Genomic DNA, 14781 nt, shown 5'->3' with positions numbered 1-14781 from the left:
TGTGGATCGAAATAAAATTATTAAGAAATATTCACGGTTTTGCTCCCGGAATTTGTTCAGCAAGTCACTGATCTACAGAGGTTCATCCAGTCATTGTGCTCGTGTCAGCCATTCCCTCCCTTGTCCAGTGGGAACTCCTGATGTGGGACCTTCTCCATCTGACAAAGTCCTCATGTGTTGGACTACTTGCTGCTCTATATTAACGTCAGGCACTGCAACCTAGGTAGCTTATTTCACTTGCAGCAAGGTTAAATTAGTTGGGTAGTTTGGCATTCATATCTTAAGTTAGCTTTTTAAAGTCTCCAACAATTACATTTTTAAAGAATTAGATTTTGGGTCCAATGAAAGATGGGTTGGGTGTATTTAGGGATTAGATATTATTGAAACGAGTGTTTGCCTCAAAGCTGCAGCTTGAATAATTTCTCTCTTGTTCAGTGGGTGCACAGTGGGTGAATACTTCAACAATGTACAATATTGCAGCAGGTAGAGCAGCTGAATCACAGTTCCAGTGATCCGAGTTCAATCTTGACTACTGGAGCTGTCCGTGTGGAGTTTGTGTGTTCTCCCTGTGACTGGTTGTGTTTCCGCTGGGTGCTCCAGTTTCCTCACACCACCTAAAGATGTGCAGGTCGTTGGGTTAATTGGCCACTGTAAATTGCAACAGGTCTGTAGTTGGGTGGTAGAATCGTTATAAACATTTTGGAAATTAATTAAAAATATTAGCAAAAAGTAAACAGAACAAACTAAATAAACCATTGCTTACCGTTTAGCTGTGTGGTGAGCTGGGCAGTGGTTTGAGAGGTGATTCATACTGGCATATCTCCACCAACCCACTCCTAAATCCCACATTTCATCCTGTGCGCCCCATTACATTCCTGTTGCTGGGAATGTGGACTCTGAACAATTTGCAGGGACAGTTCAAGCTCAAGTCTTCACCTCATCCGTCGATGGAATAAACCAAAGGATAGCTTCCTTATGCAGAAAGCACGCTTTTGATTACTTGGTGAACATGCAATGCTGAGCCATGCATTTCATCAGAAACTGTTACTTATCCAATTCCAATAGTTTCTGTTGTGGATGCAAGTCATGATTGGCAGTGAACGTAAACACGATGACTGTGGTGGGGGAGGCAGAAGAGGCAGAGTTCAAGACAATTGGACTCATTACCACAGGGACAGGAAGCAAAAGCAGAGAAATTACGTTGAACATGCAGCCGTATAAATCTTGGTGCAATCATGCTTGATCAATGTTCAACGGTCAATGGTTCTATATAGTCATACGTACATATTTACAGTGAATTCTATTTTTTTCGCATACAGTTCAGTAAGCTACAGTCACACCTAAACATAATACCCGTTTAATACAAAGAGCATAAATATCGTCCTCTGAGACCGCATGTAAGAGTCGCCAGGTTTTGGCGTCATTTTATCAACTACAATAGAGCTCTTACCGACCCTCACTCTCACAACCACCATCGCCGGCTCCCTCCATCATCTCTCCGTTTCTCTGGTCCTCGGGGGACAAGCAGGGGCCAGTTCAGCAACTTCTCTCTAAACACGAAAGGCTGCACAGCCCTCAGCCCCTCATATCCCCCTCATAAAAAAGGGGCGTGGCTGTGTTCTGCAGCTGCGGCTCACCGGCAGTCTCTCCGTTTTTTTTTTTGGTGTTTTTTTGTCATTGTTGATGTTAAATGTACGTTTTGTTTTATTTTTAATTCTGTGTATGTAGGGGGGTGGTGGGGGGGTGGGGGAAACCTTTTTTTAAATCTCCTCCTCAACGGAGATGCGACCTTTACCGTGTCGTATCTCCGTTCGCGCTACGGCCTAACATCGTGGAGTCGGCGGCCTCCAGCTGGGATCGACCTCGAAGACTCCGGTCGCAGGGCCTGGACTTACCATCTCGGAGGCTTCGGCCGTGGGCCCTGCAGACCGCAACATCGGGAGTTCGCAGGTCCCTGGCTGGCGACCGGCTTTTGGGAGCTCCAGCCGTAGCAGCTTCGACCGCCCCGAAGCACGAGGCACGATCAACCCGCCCGCAGGCCCTTCATCGCCCTGCGTGGCCTGGCCGCAGCACTTTCCATCGCCCGGTGGGGGCTCAGGACTCTCATCGCCCTGCGTGGCTCGGCCGCAGCACTTTCCATCGCCCGGTGGGGGCTCAGAACTTTCATCGGCCTGCTCGGCTCGACCCTGGGACTTTCCATCGCCCGGTGGGGGCTTCAAGGGGTTGGGAGCCTCGATCACCTCGTGGCGCCACGGGAGAAGAACGAGGAGGAGATAAGACTTTGCCTTCCATCACAGTGAGGGTATGCCTAGAGCAATCACTGTGATGGCTGTTTTGTGTAAAAAATTGTATCTGTGTGTCTTGTGTTCTTTAATGTCTACTGCCGGACCCTGACGTGAGAGGACGCTGGCGTTGATTATTCGCCGCTTTTCCGTCAGGATAGTTTGTCTGTTTGTTTCTATGTTAATTGTATTTGTAAAGCGCTTTGTGCATGTGTTAAGGCGCTATATAAAATAAATATATTATTATTATTATATCCAGCCGTGCCTTCACTCCCAACTGGTGGAGGTATGGAGAGATCTTGCATGGACAAGGCCTTTCATCCACTGAGTCTTTGCTGACCATCAGGCACCCACACTTACCCCAACCCTCCACTAACACATTTTATTCTCCCCACATTCTATCAATCACCTACATGCAAGGGGTAAATTGCAAAGTGATTGACACATTTTTGAAATGTCCAAGGAAACTGGAGACTTGAAGGAAACTCAATGGGCAAAGGTAGAACTTGCAAACTCCACATGGACAGCACCCAGGGTCAGGATTAAACCCATTCACTGGAAATTTCAGACAGCAGCTCCAACCTCTGTGCTTCTGTGTCATCCCTGGGTCGTGGCTTTGGCAAGGTGAACACAGAGAATTTACTGCCCTTTTTTGGCAGGGACAGAATTAAAGACCAAGAAGCAAAATTGTAAAGAATAAACTGATTTGCCGAGTTAATACGTATGTTAGAAGAGCACGCTAAGAATCTGGAGTTTATTACCATGGCAAGAAGTAGAGTAGAGTACATTAACTCAATGACCAGGGGGAAAAGGACCAAAACTGTACTCACTCCCCTCACCCACCAACACTCCCCACCCCCCACCCCCCCCCCCCCCCACACCCCCCAAACGAGCCTTCAAGACTTCACATCCGCTATACTGAGCTTGAAAGCAACGCTCAGCATGAACTTCTTCAGTCTGGAATGAGCCATTTGCCAACTAGGCAACATTGCCTCCCCTAGTTCTATGTTATCCCAGTTTTGCATCCTCCACACCAGGAACAAATTACAGAAGCCAGCTAACCTCCAAACCTGCAAGTCTTTGAAATGTGGAAGGAGACCAGCACACCCGGAGAAAACCCACGCGGTCACAGGGAGTATGTAGAAACTCCATAAAGACAGCACCTGGAGTCAGGAACCCGGGTCTCTGGCACTCTAAAGACTGCAACTCTACGTCTGCACCATTATGCCATCCGTAAATCTGGTTGGCCGAGAACAAATTTTTGATGATATCTACGCCTAGGAGTTTGATCATCTCTAATTCAGCACATTAACATAGACTACGGTGGGTACTCCATCTCATTTTCTGAAGTCATTGACCATCTCCTTTGGACTGCTGACATTGCTCATGTTTCTTGCAGCAGTGTTTTGCAATTTCCAAGTCATTTCTGGGGTATTGGCAATGCACTGCAAATAAATTATCCCAAGATTTAATTTAGCTACAAGGCAGCTTTAGAGTTGATTAGAGTTGAGTATTTCTTCACCTCTGTGAACTTAATATTTCATATTCTGTGGAATAAAACCTGATTTCATATTACCCCCACCAAATGTAAACATGATGATTGAATTTGGAGGAAGCTCTGCCCATAACCACAGCCCACCATTCATCTAGATCTGGTGCCCACAATCAACAAGTTGAGCAAACATGAACCAGTGTCCTTTGAGGAGTCGATATCAGCAGAAGAGTAAGGACATTCGATATTTTAAAAATCATTCTCAGTAATTGCCACATCTGCACCGTAGAAAGAATTCCATCTGGATGCATCACAATGTATTTGTCGACAGTGTCAACACCGGTTATTCTGTTGCAACAATAATTTGATTGTTCTGTGTTTGGTACATACGTCGATTAACCCCTCCAGACTCTTGACCATATCCAAACTCAACTCTGATATCCACAACACAGAGGTTATACAAAGAGAAAATAAACAGCGTGCACGATATAGCATGACAGCTACAGGGAAAGTGTGGGTTAAAGAAACAACAAGCACCACAAGATAGATTGGAGGAACAGCAATTCATCCCTGGCACCAGAGGCATCGTTCAAGAGTTTGATAACAATTGGGAAGAACTTTTCCTTGAATCTGATGGTATGTGCTTTCAAGCTTTTGTATTGACTGCTAGATGGAAGACGGGGGAAGAGAGAATGACCTGGATGTGAATTGGTTCTTGATTGTGTTGGCTGCATTCCCCAGCCATTAAGAAGTGTAGATAGAGTCAATGTGGCAATGGGGGATGAAGGCGAGTTTACCTGGCGTTTTGGGCCACGTTCACGACTCTCTGAGTTTTCATGTGGTCCTACGCAGAGCTGTCGACAAACCACACTTTGATCCATCCTGATACCATGCTTTCCACAGTGCATACAGTCCGTAGACATTACTAAGGTTTATTTGAAATATGGTGAATGTCCTAACACCTCTGAAGAAGTATCTGAGGGAGGAAGTGCTGACAGTAAATAGCGATCAGACGAGATTTATAAGAATGATCCCAGGAATGATTGGGTTAACATATGATGCACCTTTGACAGAACTGGGCCTGTACTCGCTGGAGTTTAGAAGCATGTTGGGCGATCTCATTGAAACCTACCGAATAGTGAAAAGCTTGGATAGAGTAAATGTGGGGAGGATGTTTCCACTCGTGGGAGAGTCTAGGATCAGAGGGCGTAGCTTTAGAAAGGAGATGAGGAGGAATTTCTTTAGTCAGAGTAAGGAGTATCTGTGAAATTCTTTGCCACAGATAGCTGAGGAGGATATTTTTAAGGAGTTGGGCAGATTCTTGATTAGTGAAGGTGTCAGATGTTTCAGGGAGAAGGCAGGAGAATGGGGTTGATGGGAAAGATAAATCAGCCATGATTGAAATGGGGAGTAGAATTGATGGACAAAATAGCCTGATTCTGCCCCTTTAACATGTGAACGTATGAAGTAGAGGCATTGGTGTGCTTTCCTGTCGGTAGCTTCAATGTGGTTGGCTCAGAACAAATTGTTGGTGATATCAATGCCAAGGAATTGGAACCCCTTGATCATCTCCACTTCAACACCATTGACGTCGACTGGGGTGGGTACTCCACCTCATTTTCTGAAGTCCGTGAGCAGCTCCTTTGGTTTGCTGACATTGCTCATGTTTCCTGCAACAGTATTCGGGAAATTCCAAGTCATTCCTTGGTTTTGGCAGTGCACTGCAAATAAATAATCCCCAAATTTATATATTTGGAAAGCGTTTTTTTGCAAATCAGAGTTGATTGTTTCTTCTCCTCTGTGAATTTACTATTTCATATTTTTAGGCATCAAACCTAATTTCATACTTTTCCCACCAAATCTAAACATGATGACGATACTTGGAGGAAGCTCTGCCCATAATCACAGCCCACCTTTCATCTGGTTCCGGTGACGCCGATTAACAAGTTAAACAAACATGAGTCAGTGTATGAATGTGGTTGAGGTGCAGGGTATAAAGACTGAACGCAGCGAGGTGAAGGCAGATCGAGAGAGAGAAGCAGCAACTTTACTCTGAGAACCCAGCCGGCTGATCCCACACGAGGCAGAATGAAATCCTTCCTCCTCGCCATCGCTGCCGTGCAGATCCTCCACTGCTCAGGTAGGTACTGGGGAGAGGGAGGGCCTCAAAAAGCAATGAGTTACAGGTAATGAGTTACAGTCAATGATAATTCATCAACATGCAAAAATACTTCACCGACGCTTGTTTGAATATCTTGTACAACTTTTCTTCTCTCTCTGCAGGAGTGCCAAGCACCAAGGATGCTCTGAGAGCCTCAGTTGCAAAGCTGAATGAAATCACCGAGTTCACCAACCTGTGTGCGATCACCAGGAGAGGTGTAACAAATGTAAGTGTGCCCTTTGTTTAATTGCGTTTCACGCGCTATGTCCTGTAAGGATGAGAATCAGTTTAAGGGTTGCAGGGGATTATAAAGAGGGGGAATAGCGCAGATGAGATTGTTCTGCTGGGTACTTTAATAGGCCTGATGGGTTATATAACCTCACAATGTATGATAGCAAGTATGAGTGAGATAATGTGTCTGTTCCGTTAAGTTTTAAACATGAGTGTTTAATTACTAATGTGTGCTCTAGACAGTTTTCAATGAATATTGGATCAAGAATTTAAATCCCAAATCTGTACAAATCTTGAATCTCCCAGACTAGACTATTGATTTGGAATTCAGGTTGAAATTTTCCCTTTGGGCTATTTAAGTCTCTTGCTCATTATAGGTGAAAATACTGGCACCACCAATGTAATCATCTGCTGAAGAAAAGACCTGCGTAGATCTAAGCTTGATTAGATCATTGTAAGAACAGCACATATACATCAATAAACTATCTTCTTTTCAACAGACCTATCGCACAGGTAAGCTGTCATACAATGTGGATTTAATATTCTCCGTGAAGGAAACTGTCTGCTCCAAGAATTCTGGACAGGAATTTGATGATCCCAGTTGCACCTTTCGCCCTAAGAACATTGCTGTGAGTCCAGAATTATATTGCAAATTATTCAAATTTTTGAGTGTAATGAGTAACATCACAGAAAGCGCTATGTATGTAGGTTATATCATAGAATTGGCCATACACACTAAGTTATATTTAACAAATGCCTGTAAATTGAGTTATATTTTAATTACTTTGATTCAGAGTTGAGTTTGGATTCGTCAATAATTTCTATGCATTTTGCTTTATTTTCACAGGAGAAAGGGTTTTGCAAAAGCCGTGTGGAATATTTTGCTGATAAAGTGGCTGACGTTGATGTGGAGTGTGAAGGTCTGAAGACCATTGACAGCGAGAGTGACTCAACAGAGTCCAATGAAACCAGTATTGAGGTAACTGCACAGTTATACAATTCAGGGCAGTGGAATTTCTAGAACATGAGAACGTTTAAGAAACATTTCATTGGTGCCCTGTTATTAAGATGTAAATGTAAATTTCTTCACACAGGCTCAAAGCAAATCAAATGAGACATCACTAGAGGAAACCTCAAGTGTGAGTATTAACTAGTATTTTGTCAGATGATTTCTCTTGTTGATCTCAATTTTTAGCAATGAAGTGTTTACTATTCCATTCAGAATGGTGAGTGAGAAAGCGTGTTAACATACAAACATAGAAAATAGGTGCAGGAGGAGGCTATTAGGCCCTTCAAGCCAGCACCGCTATTCATTTTGATCGTGGCTGATCATCCACAATCAGTAACCATTGTCACAGTCTGATGTGGTGGGAGGGGATTCTGATATTTAAGTTCAGTGTATAATGGGCCTGGCGTCCACTGAAGATGAACTTAGCATCAGCAAGACAAAATTACAGGAACAGTGTCTCCTAGGCTGACACCAATAGTCACCAGTGAGTACAAATCCTTCCTGGATGGAACCCAGAGCTTCATTTAAGCAGATGGCAGTTGATGCCTGTTCTACCTTTCGCAGGAATATCAATTGACTCTGCACAGCTAATTTACCAGTCATTTTATTGAATACTGGGCCAATGTAGAGAGTGAGACTTTCAGTTGAGCTTCCACAGTCCAACGCTTCTTCATTGAATCAATAGTCAGGAATGTCGGATTAACAATCCCTCATTTATAATGCAACATCTTGGTCTAGCATTTGGGGGAATCTATTAATGCTTGTTACTTACCAAACCCGCCCTCTGCTTGTTTCCTAAATGTTAATGCTTTCATACAGGTGGGAAGCAAGTCAGAAGAAACTTCACTAGAAGATTCTTCAAATGTAAGTTTAATTTGTGAATGGTTATCTCTTGATTCTCAACTATATTATGGTGTAGAATGGTGACTGATCTGTCAGAATGGGGTGGAAAAGTTTTAACTCATAATATGTCCGTTCCAAACACTAGAAGGGAGAACTGAGCCTCCATAGTTCTCTGGGATGAGAGATCCAAAGTCCACATCCCAGTGAAGAAGTTCTTCCTCAGCTCAATCCTTATTGATCTAACCATTACTTTGAGTCTATAACAAAGATTCCATGTCATTGTAGTACTCTTGTGCTCAAGTCCACTTGGAACAAAGGCAACAGATCAGTTGCCTTCTAATAGCTTGCTCCACTTGTACCGATCCACAACTCTGTAATGACCAGAAACTTTACAATGAATTAGAACTCCATTAGAAATCAATATTTAATACTTGTGCATGCAGGAAATTGCTGATGCAAATGAGTCTATTGTCAAATACACCAGGGTGCAATGAATTTTCTTGTTCAGATGCATTCAATAATGATAAACACAACATTATACAAAACGTAAAACTGTAGTACAATCTGAGGCAGTGCAAAAAACTAAAAATACAATAACAGATGAACTGAATTGAGGAAAGTTAGGATCAAGAGTACGTGGCAGCACTTCCTGGAAATGGGTGAGAAAGAGGTGATTGTTTGAGAAGTCCGATAGCAATTCATATATTTACAATTATTAATTATTGTTCTGTACTAAATATATAATGTTATTTCCACACAGGACAAATCCAAATCAACAGAGACATCAATCGAGGATCCAGACAATGTGAGTATAAGCAGAAACCTTTTCAAATGATCTCTCTGATATTGTTTAATACCTTGGGTTGAACTATGTTAGAATAGAGGATGAGACTGTCATTTATTGTCGCTCGATGCAGTTCAAAAGGGATTATATTGTTTGATTCCCCTGGGGAAGTTGGGCTGAGGGGGTTTGTTGAGTTGGCTCCACTGACCCCACTCCTCATGTTATCCAGGCTTCATTAAGCAGAGCGAATGCAAATATTTTAGTGAGGACTTTTCCAGTCCAACACAAATTCTCAAATCCCGATTTGCCCTGATATAAGGGGCATCATTTATAATTCATTCATTAAAGGTTTTGTTCTGCGGTTATGTCACAGTCTTTATTATTTAATACTGATTATATAAATATCAATATTTTCACACAAATACAAGACAATTCAGAAGAGACATCAATCGAGGAGTCTTCCAATGTAAGTATAATCAGGGAATCCATATCTATTGTTAAGATTAAGAAGCTTGGTCAGGCTTCTCTTTATTAAATTATTACCCATACTCATTAGAAAGATGGGGAGAGGATATCGTTGCACAAATGTTTCTGGTTGTTCAGAGACTGAGGATTGCCAACTTCACCCTGTGTAAGTTTGGTAATCACTTAATTATGAACTAGAATTAGAAAAGCCAATCTCCTTGCGGACACTCCTGGTGTGTGGACATATAACCACCAGCTTCATTAGAGGAGCAGCCCAGAGATTGTCAAGATTTAACAGAGTATAATTAGCTGGTCTGGGAGAGTGCAAGTGTGATGCAGGAGGAGGTCAGCACCGCCATGACCAACTGATGATGAACTCATCTCTATTACATTAATAATTTATTTCAATGCCCCAGAATATGAATATTTTACTGCAACTCAGCTTGTAAAGTGTTTACTGTGCAGTTACAACACCAGGAATTCTGAGTGGTTCCAGTTATCCATTTACAAACGGAAATTATTTAAACTCTGCGTCTTGACATGATTCTAAAATTGTAATTATTTATCTTGTTAAACAGATGAAAAGCAAGTCAACAGAATTATCTCAGGAGGAATCTTCAAACGAGGGAGTGAGTTCTCAAGTGGGAGACACTAACCATGAATGAAACTCCTGAGTGTCTGAACTCAGTGTGAACACAAGAAGACCTCATTCAGAATAAACAAGACACTGTCACCTGTACTGTACTTGCCCATATACAAGGACAGGGGCCTGGAGCTCCTGACTGTACATATCACTGTAACTGGGAGATTCTACTGTTTGTAAATATCCTGTTTTATTGCTGTTTATTATTATTTAATACATTGTGGATCGAAATAAAATTATTAAGAAATATTCACGGTTTTGCTCCCGGAATTTGTTCAGCATGTCACTGATCTACAGAGGTTCATCCAGTCATTGTGCTCACGTCAGCCATTCCCTCCCTTGTCCGGTGGGAACTCCTGATGTGGGACCTTCTCCATCTGGCAAAGTCCTCATGTGTTGGACTACTTGCTGCTCTATATTAACATCAGGCACTGCAACATAGATAGCTTATTTCACTTGCAGCAAGATTGAATTATTTAGGTAGTTTGACATTCATATCTAATGTCAGCTTTTTAAAGGCTCCAACAATTACATTTTTAAAGAATTAGATTTTGGGACCAAAGAAAGATGGGTTGGGTGAATTTAGGGATTAGATATTATTGAAATGAGTGTTTGCCTCAAAGATGCAGCTTGAATAATTTCTCTCTTGTTCAATGGGTGCAACAATGTACAATAATGCAGCAGATAGGGCAGCTGCTTCACAGTTCCAGTGATCCGAGTTCAATCTTGACTACTGGAGCTGTCCGTGTGGAGTTTGTGTGTTCTCCCTGTGACTGGTTGTGTTTCCGCTGGGTGATCCAGTTTCCTCACACCACCTAAAGATGTGCAGGTCGTTGGGTTAATTGGCCACTGTAAATTGCCACAGGTCTGTAGTTGGGTGGTAGAATCGTTATAAACATTTTGGAAATTAATTAAAAATATTAGCAAAAAGTAAACAGAACAAACTAAATAAACCAGTGCTTACCGTTTAGCTGTGTGGTGAGCTGGGCAGTGGTTTGAGAGGTGATTCATACTGGCATATCTCCACCAACCCACTCCTAAATCCCACATTTCATCCTGTGGGCCCCATTACATTCCTGTTGCTGGGAATGTGGACTCTGAACAATTTGCAGGGACAGTTCAAGCTCAAGTCTTCACCTCGTCCGTCGATGGAATAAACCAAAGGATAGCTTCCTTATGCAGAAAGTACGCTTTTGATTACTTGGTGAACATGCAATGCTGTGCCATGCATTTCATCAGAAACTTTTACTTATCCAATTCCAATAGTTTCTGTTGTGGATGCAAGTCATGATTGGCAGTGAACGTAAACACGATGACTGTCATCCAGTGATAGCAACTGCTCACAGTCAGCAATACATTTACACCACTCACAAGCTCATGACATTTCAACTCCCAAGATCAGCAGTGTTGCTCAGGGCCCACTTTACGATCCACCTGAAAGAAATTCATAGGGAAGTGCAGGAAAGTGTTCTGAAGAATAAAAAAACCAAGTAATATCTGAAAATATGTCTAAGTGATGTAAACAGGTCCTCAAGTGTGGATTGACAGTCCACTGAAAGTAGCAATTGTGGTGGGGGAGGCAGAAGAGGCAGAGTTCAAGACAATTGGACTCGTTACCACAGGGACAGGAAGTAATAGCAGAGAAATTACGTTGAACATGCAGCCGTATAAATCTTGGTGCAATCATGCTTGATCAATGTTCAACAATCAATGGTTCTATATAGTCATACGTACATATTTACAGTGAATTCTATTTTTTTCGCATACAGTTCAGTAAGCTACAGTCACACCTAAACATAATACCCGTTTAATACAAAGAGCATAAATATCGTCCTCTGAGACCCCATGTAAGAGTCGCCAGGTTTTGGCGTCATTTTATCAACTACAATAGAGCTCTTACCAGCCCTCACTCTCACAACCACCATCGCCGGCTCCCTCCATCATCTCTCAGTTTCTCTGGTCCTCGGGAGACAAGCAGGGGCCAGTTCAGCAACTTCTCTCTAAACACGAAAGGCTGCACAGCCCTCAGCCCCTCACATCCAGCCGTGCCTTCACTCCCAACTGGTGGAGTTATGGAGAGATCCTGCATGGACAAGGCCTTTTATCCACTGAGTCTTTGCTGACCATCAGGCACCCACACTTACCCCAACCCTCCACTAACACATTTTATTCTCCCCACATTCTAACAATCACCTACATGCAAGGGGTAAATTGCAAAGTGATTGACACATTTTTGAAATGTCCAAGGAAACTGGAGACTTGAAGGAAACTCACTGGGACAAAGGTAGAACTTGCAAACTCCACATGGACAGCACCCAGGGTCAGGATTAAACCCATTCACTGGAAATTTCAGACAGCAGCTCCAACCTCTGTGCTTCTGTGTCATCACTGGGTCATGGCTTTGGCAAGGTGAACACAGAGAATTTACTGCCCTTTTTTGGCAGGGACAGAATTAAAGACCAAGAAGCAAAATTGTAAAGAATAAACTGATTGCCGAGTTAATGCGTATGTTAGAAGAGCACGCTAAGAATCTGGAGTTTATTACCATGGCAAAAAGAAGAGTCAAGTACATTCACTCAATGACCAAGAGGAAAAGGACCAAAACTGTACTCACTCCCCTCACCCACCAACACTCCCCACAACCCCCCCCCCCCCCCTACACCCCCAAACGAGCCTTCAAGACTTCACATCTGCTATACTGAGCTTCAAAGCAACGCTCAGCATGAACTTCTTCAGTCTGGAATGAGCCAGTTGCCAACTAGGCAACATTGCCTCCCCTAGTTCTATGTTACCCCAGTTTTGCATCCTCCACACCAGGAACAAATTACAGAAGCCAGCTAACCTCCAAACCTGCAAGTCTTTGAAATGTGGAAGGAGACCAGCACACCCGGACAAAACCCACGCGGTCACAGGGAGTATGTAGAAACTCCATAAAGACAGCACCTGGAGTCAGGAACCCGGGTCTCTGGCACTCTGAAGACTGCAACTCAACGTCTGCACCACTATGCCATCCGTAAATCTGGTTGGCCGAGAACAAATTTTTGATGATATCTACGCCTAGGAGTTTGATCATCTCTAATTCAGCACATTAACGTAGACTACGGTGGGTACTCCATCTCATTTTCTGAAGTCATTGACCATCTCCTTTGGTCTGCTGACATTGCTCATGTTTCTTGCAGCAGTGTTTTGCAATTTCCAAGTCATTTCTGGGGTATTGGCAATGCACTGCAAATAAATTATCCCAAGATTTAATTTAGCTACAAGGCAGCTTTAGAGTTGATTAGAGTTGAGTATTTCTTCACCTCTGTGAACTTAATATTTCATATTCTGAGGAATAAAACCTGATTTCATATTACCCCCACCAAATGTAAACATGATGATTGAATTTGGAGGAAGCTCTGCCCATAACCACAGCCCACCATTCATCTAGATCTGGTGCCCACAATCAACAAGTTGAGCAAACATGAACCAGTGTCCTTTGAGGAGTTTACATCAGCAGAAGAGTAAGGACATTCGATATTTTAAAAATCATTCTCAGTAATTGCCACATCTGCACCGTAGAAAGAATCCTATCTGGATGCATCACAATGTATTTGTCGACAGTGTCAACACCAGTTATTCTGTTGCAACAAGAATTTGATTGTTCTGTGTTTGGTACATACGTCAATTAATCCCTCCAGACTCTTGACCATATCCAAACTCAACTCTGATATCCACAACACAGAGGTTATACAAAGAGAAAATAAACAGCGTGCACGATATAGCATGACAGCTACAGGGAAAGTGTGGGTTAAAGAAACAACAAGCACCACAAGATAGAATGGAGGAACAGCAATTCACCCCTGGCACCTGAGGCATCGTTCAAGTGTTTGATAACAATTGGGAAGAACTTTTCCTTGAATCTGATGGTATGTGCTTCCAAGCTTTTGTATTGAATGCTAGATGGAAAACAGGGGAAGAGACAATGACGTGGATGTGAATTGGTTCTTGATTGTGCTGGCTGCTTTCCCCAGCCAGTAAGAAGTGTAGATAGAGTCAATGCGGCAATGGGGGATGAAGGCGAGTTTACCTGGCGTTTTGGGCCACGTTCACGACTCTCTGAGTTTTCGTGTGGTCCTGCGCAGAGCTGTCGACAAACCACACTTTGATCCATCCTGATACCATGCTTTCCACAGTGCATACAGTCCGTAGACATTACTAACGTTTATTTGAAATATGGTGAATGTCCTAACACCTCTGAAGATGTATCTGAGGTAGGAAGTGCTGACAGTAAATAGCGATCAGACAAAGTTCATAAGAATGATCCCAGGAATGATTGGGTTAACATATGATGCACCTTTGACAGCACTGGGCCTGTACTCGCTGGAGTTTAGAAGCATGTTGGGCGATCTCATTGAAACCTACAGTATAGTGAAAAGCCTGGATAGAGTAAATGTGGGGAGGATGTTTCCACTCGTGGGAGAGTCTAGGATCAGAGGGCATAGCTTTAGAAAGGAGATGAGGTGGAATTTCTTTAGTCAGAGTAAGGAGTATCTGTGAAATCTATTGCCACAGATAGCTGAGGAAGATATTTTTAAGGAGTTTGGTAGATTCTTGATTAGTGAAGGTGTCAGATGATTCGGGCAGAAGGCAGGAGAAAGGGGTTGATGGGAAAGATAAATCAGCCATGATTGAAATGGGGAGTAGACTTGATGGACAAAATGGCCTGATTCTGCCCCGTTAACGTGAACTTATGAAGTAGAGGCATTGGTGTGCTTTCCTGTCAGTAGCTTCAATGTGGTTGGCTCAGAACAAATTGTTGATGATATCAATGCCAAAGAATTGGAACCCCTTGATCATCTCCACTTCAGCACCATTAACGTCAACTGGGA

At 42.8% G+C, this 14781-nt stretch overlaps 1 pseudogene across 1 annotated transcript; it reads left to right on the top strand.

The window, feature by feature from the left end:
• The first annotated feature begins 5821 nt into the window (after window positions 1-5821).
• On the top strand, window positions 5822-9922 carry LOC144596230 (secreted phosphoprotein 24-like; annotated as a pseudogene). The gene is made up of 8 exons (XR_013547578.1): window positions 5822-5914; window positions 6058-6161; window positions 6667-6795; window positions 7014-7145; window positions 7261-7305; window positions 7995-8039; window positions 8779-8823; window positions 9846-9922. The product of XR_013547578.1 is annotated as a secreted phosphoprotein 24-like (transcript).
• The last annotated feature ends 4859 nt before the right edge of the window (window positions 9923-14781 follow it).

The sequence above is a fragment of the Rhinoraja longicauda genome, chromosome 8 (genome assembly GCF_053455715.1).
Source record: "Rhinoraja longicauda isolate Sanriku21f chromosome 8, sRhiLon1.1, whole genome shotgun sequence".
NCBI lineage: Eukaryota > Metazoa > Chordata > Chondrichthyes > Rajiformes > Arhynchobatidae > Rhinoraja > Rhinoraja longicauda.
The sequence above is the reverse complement of the archived record's forward strand: the minus strand, read 5'-3'. Positions and strand labels throughout refer to the sequence as shown.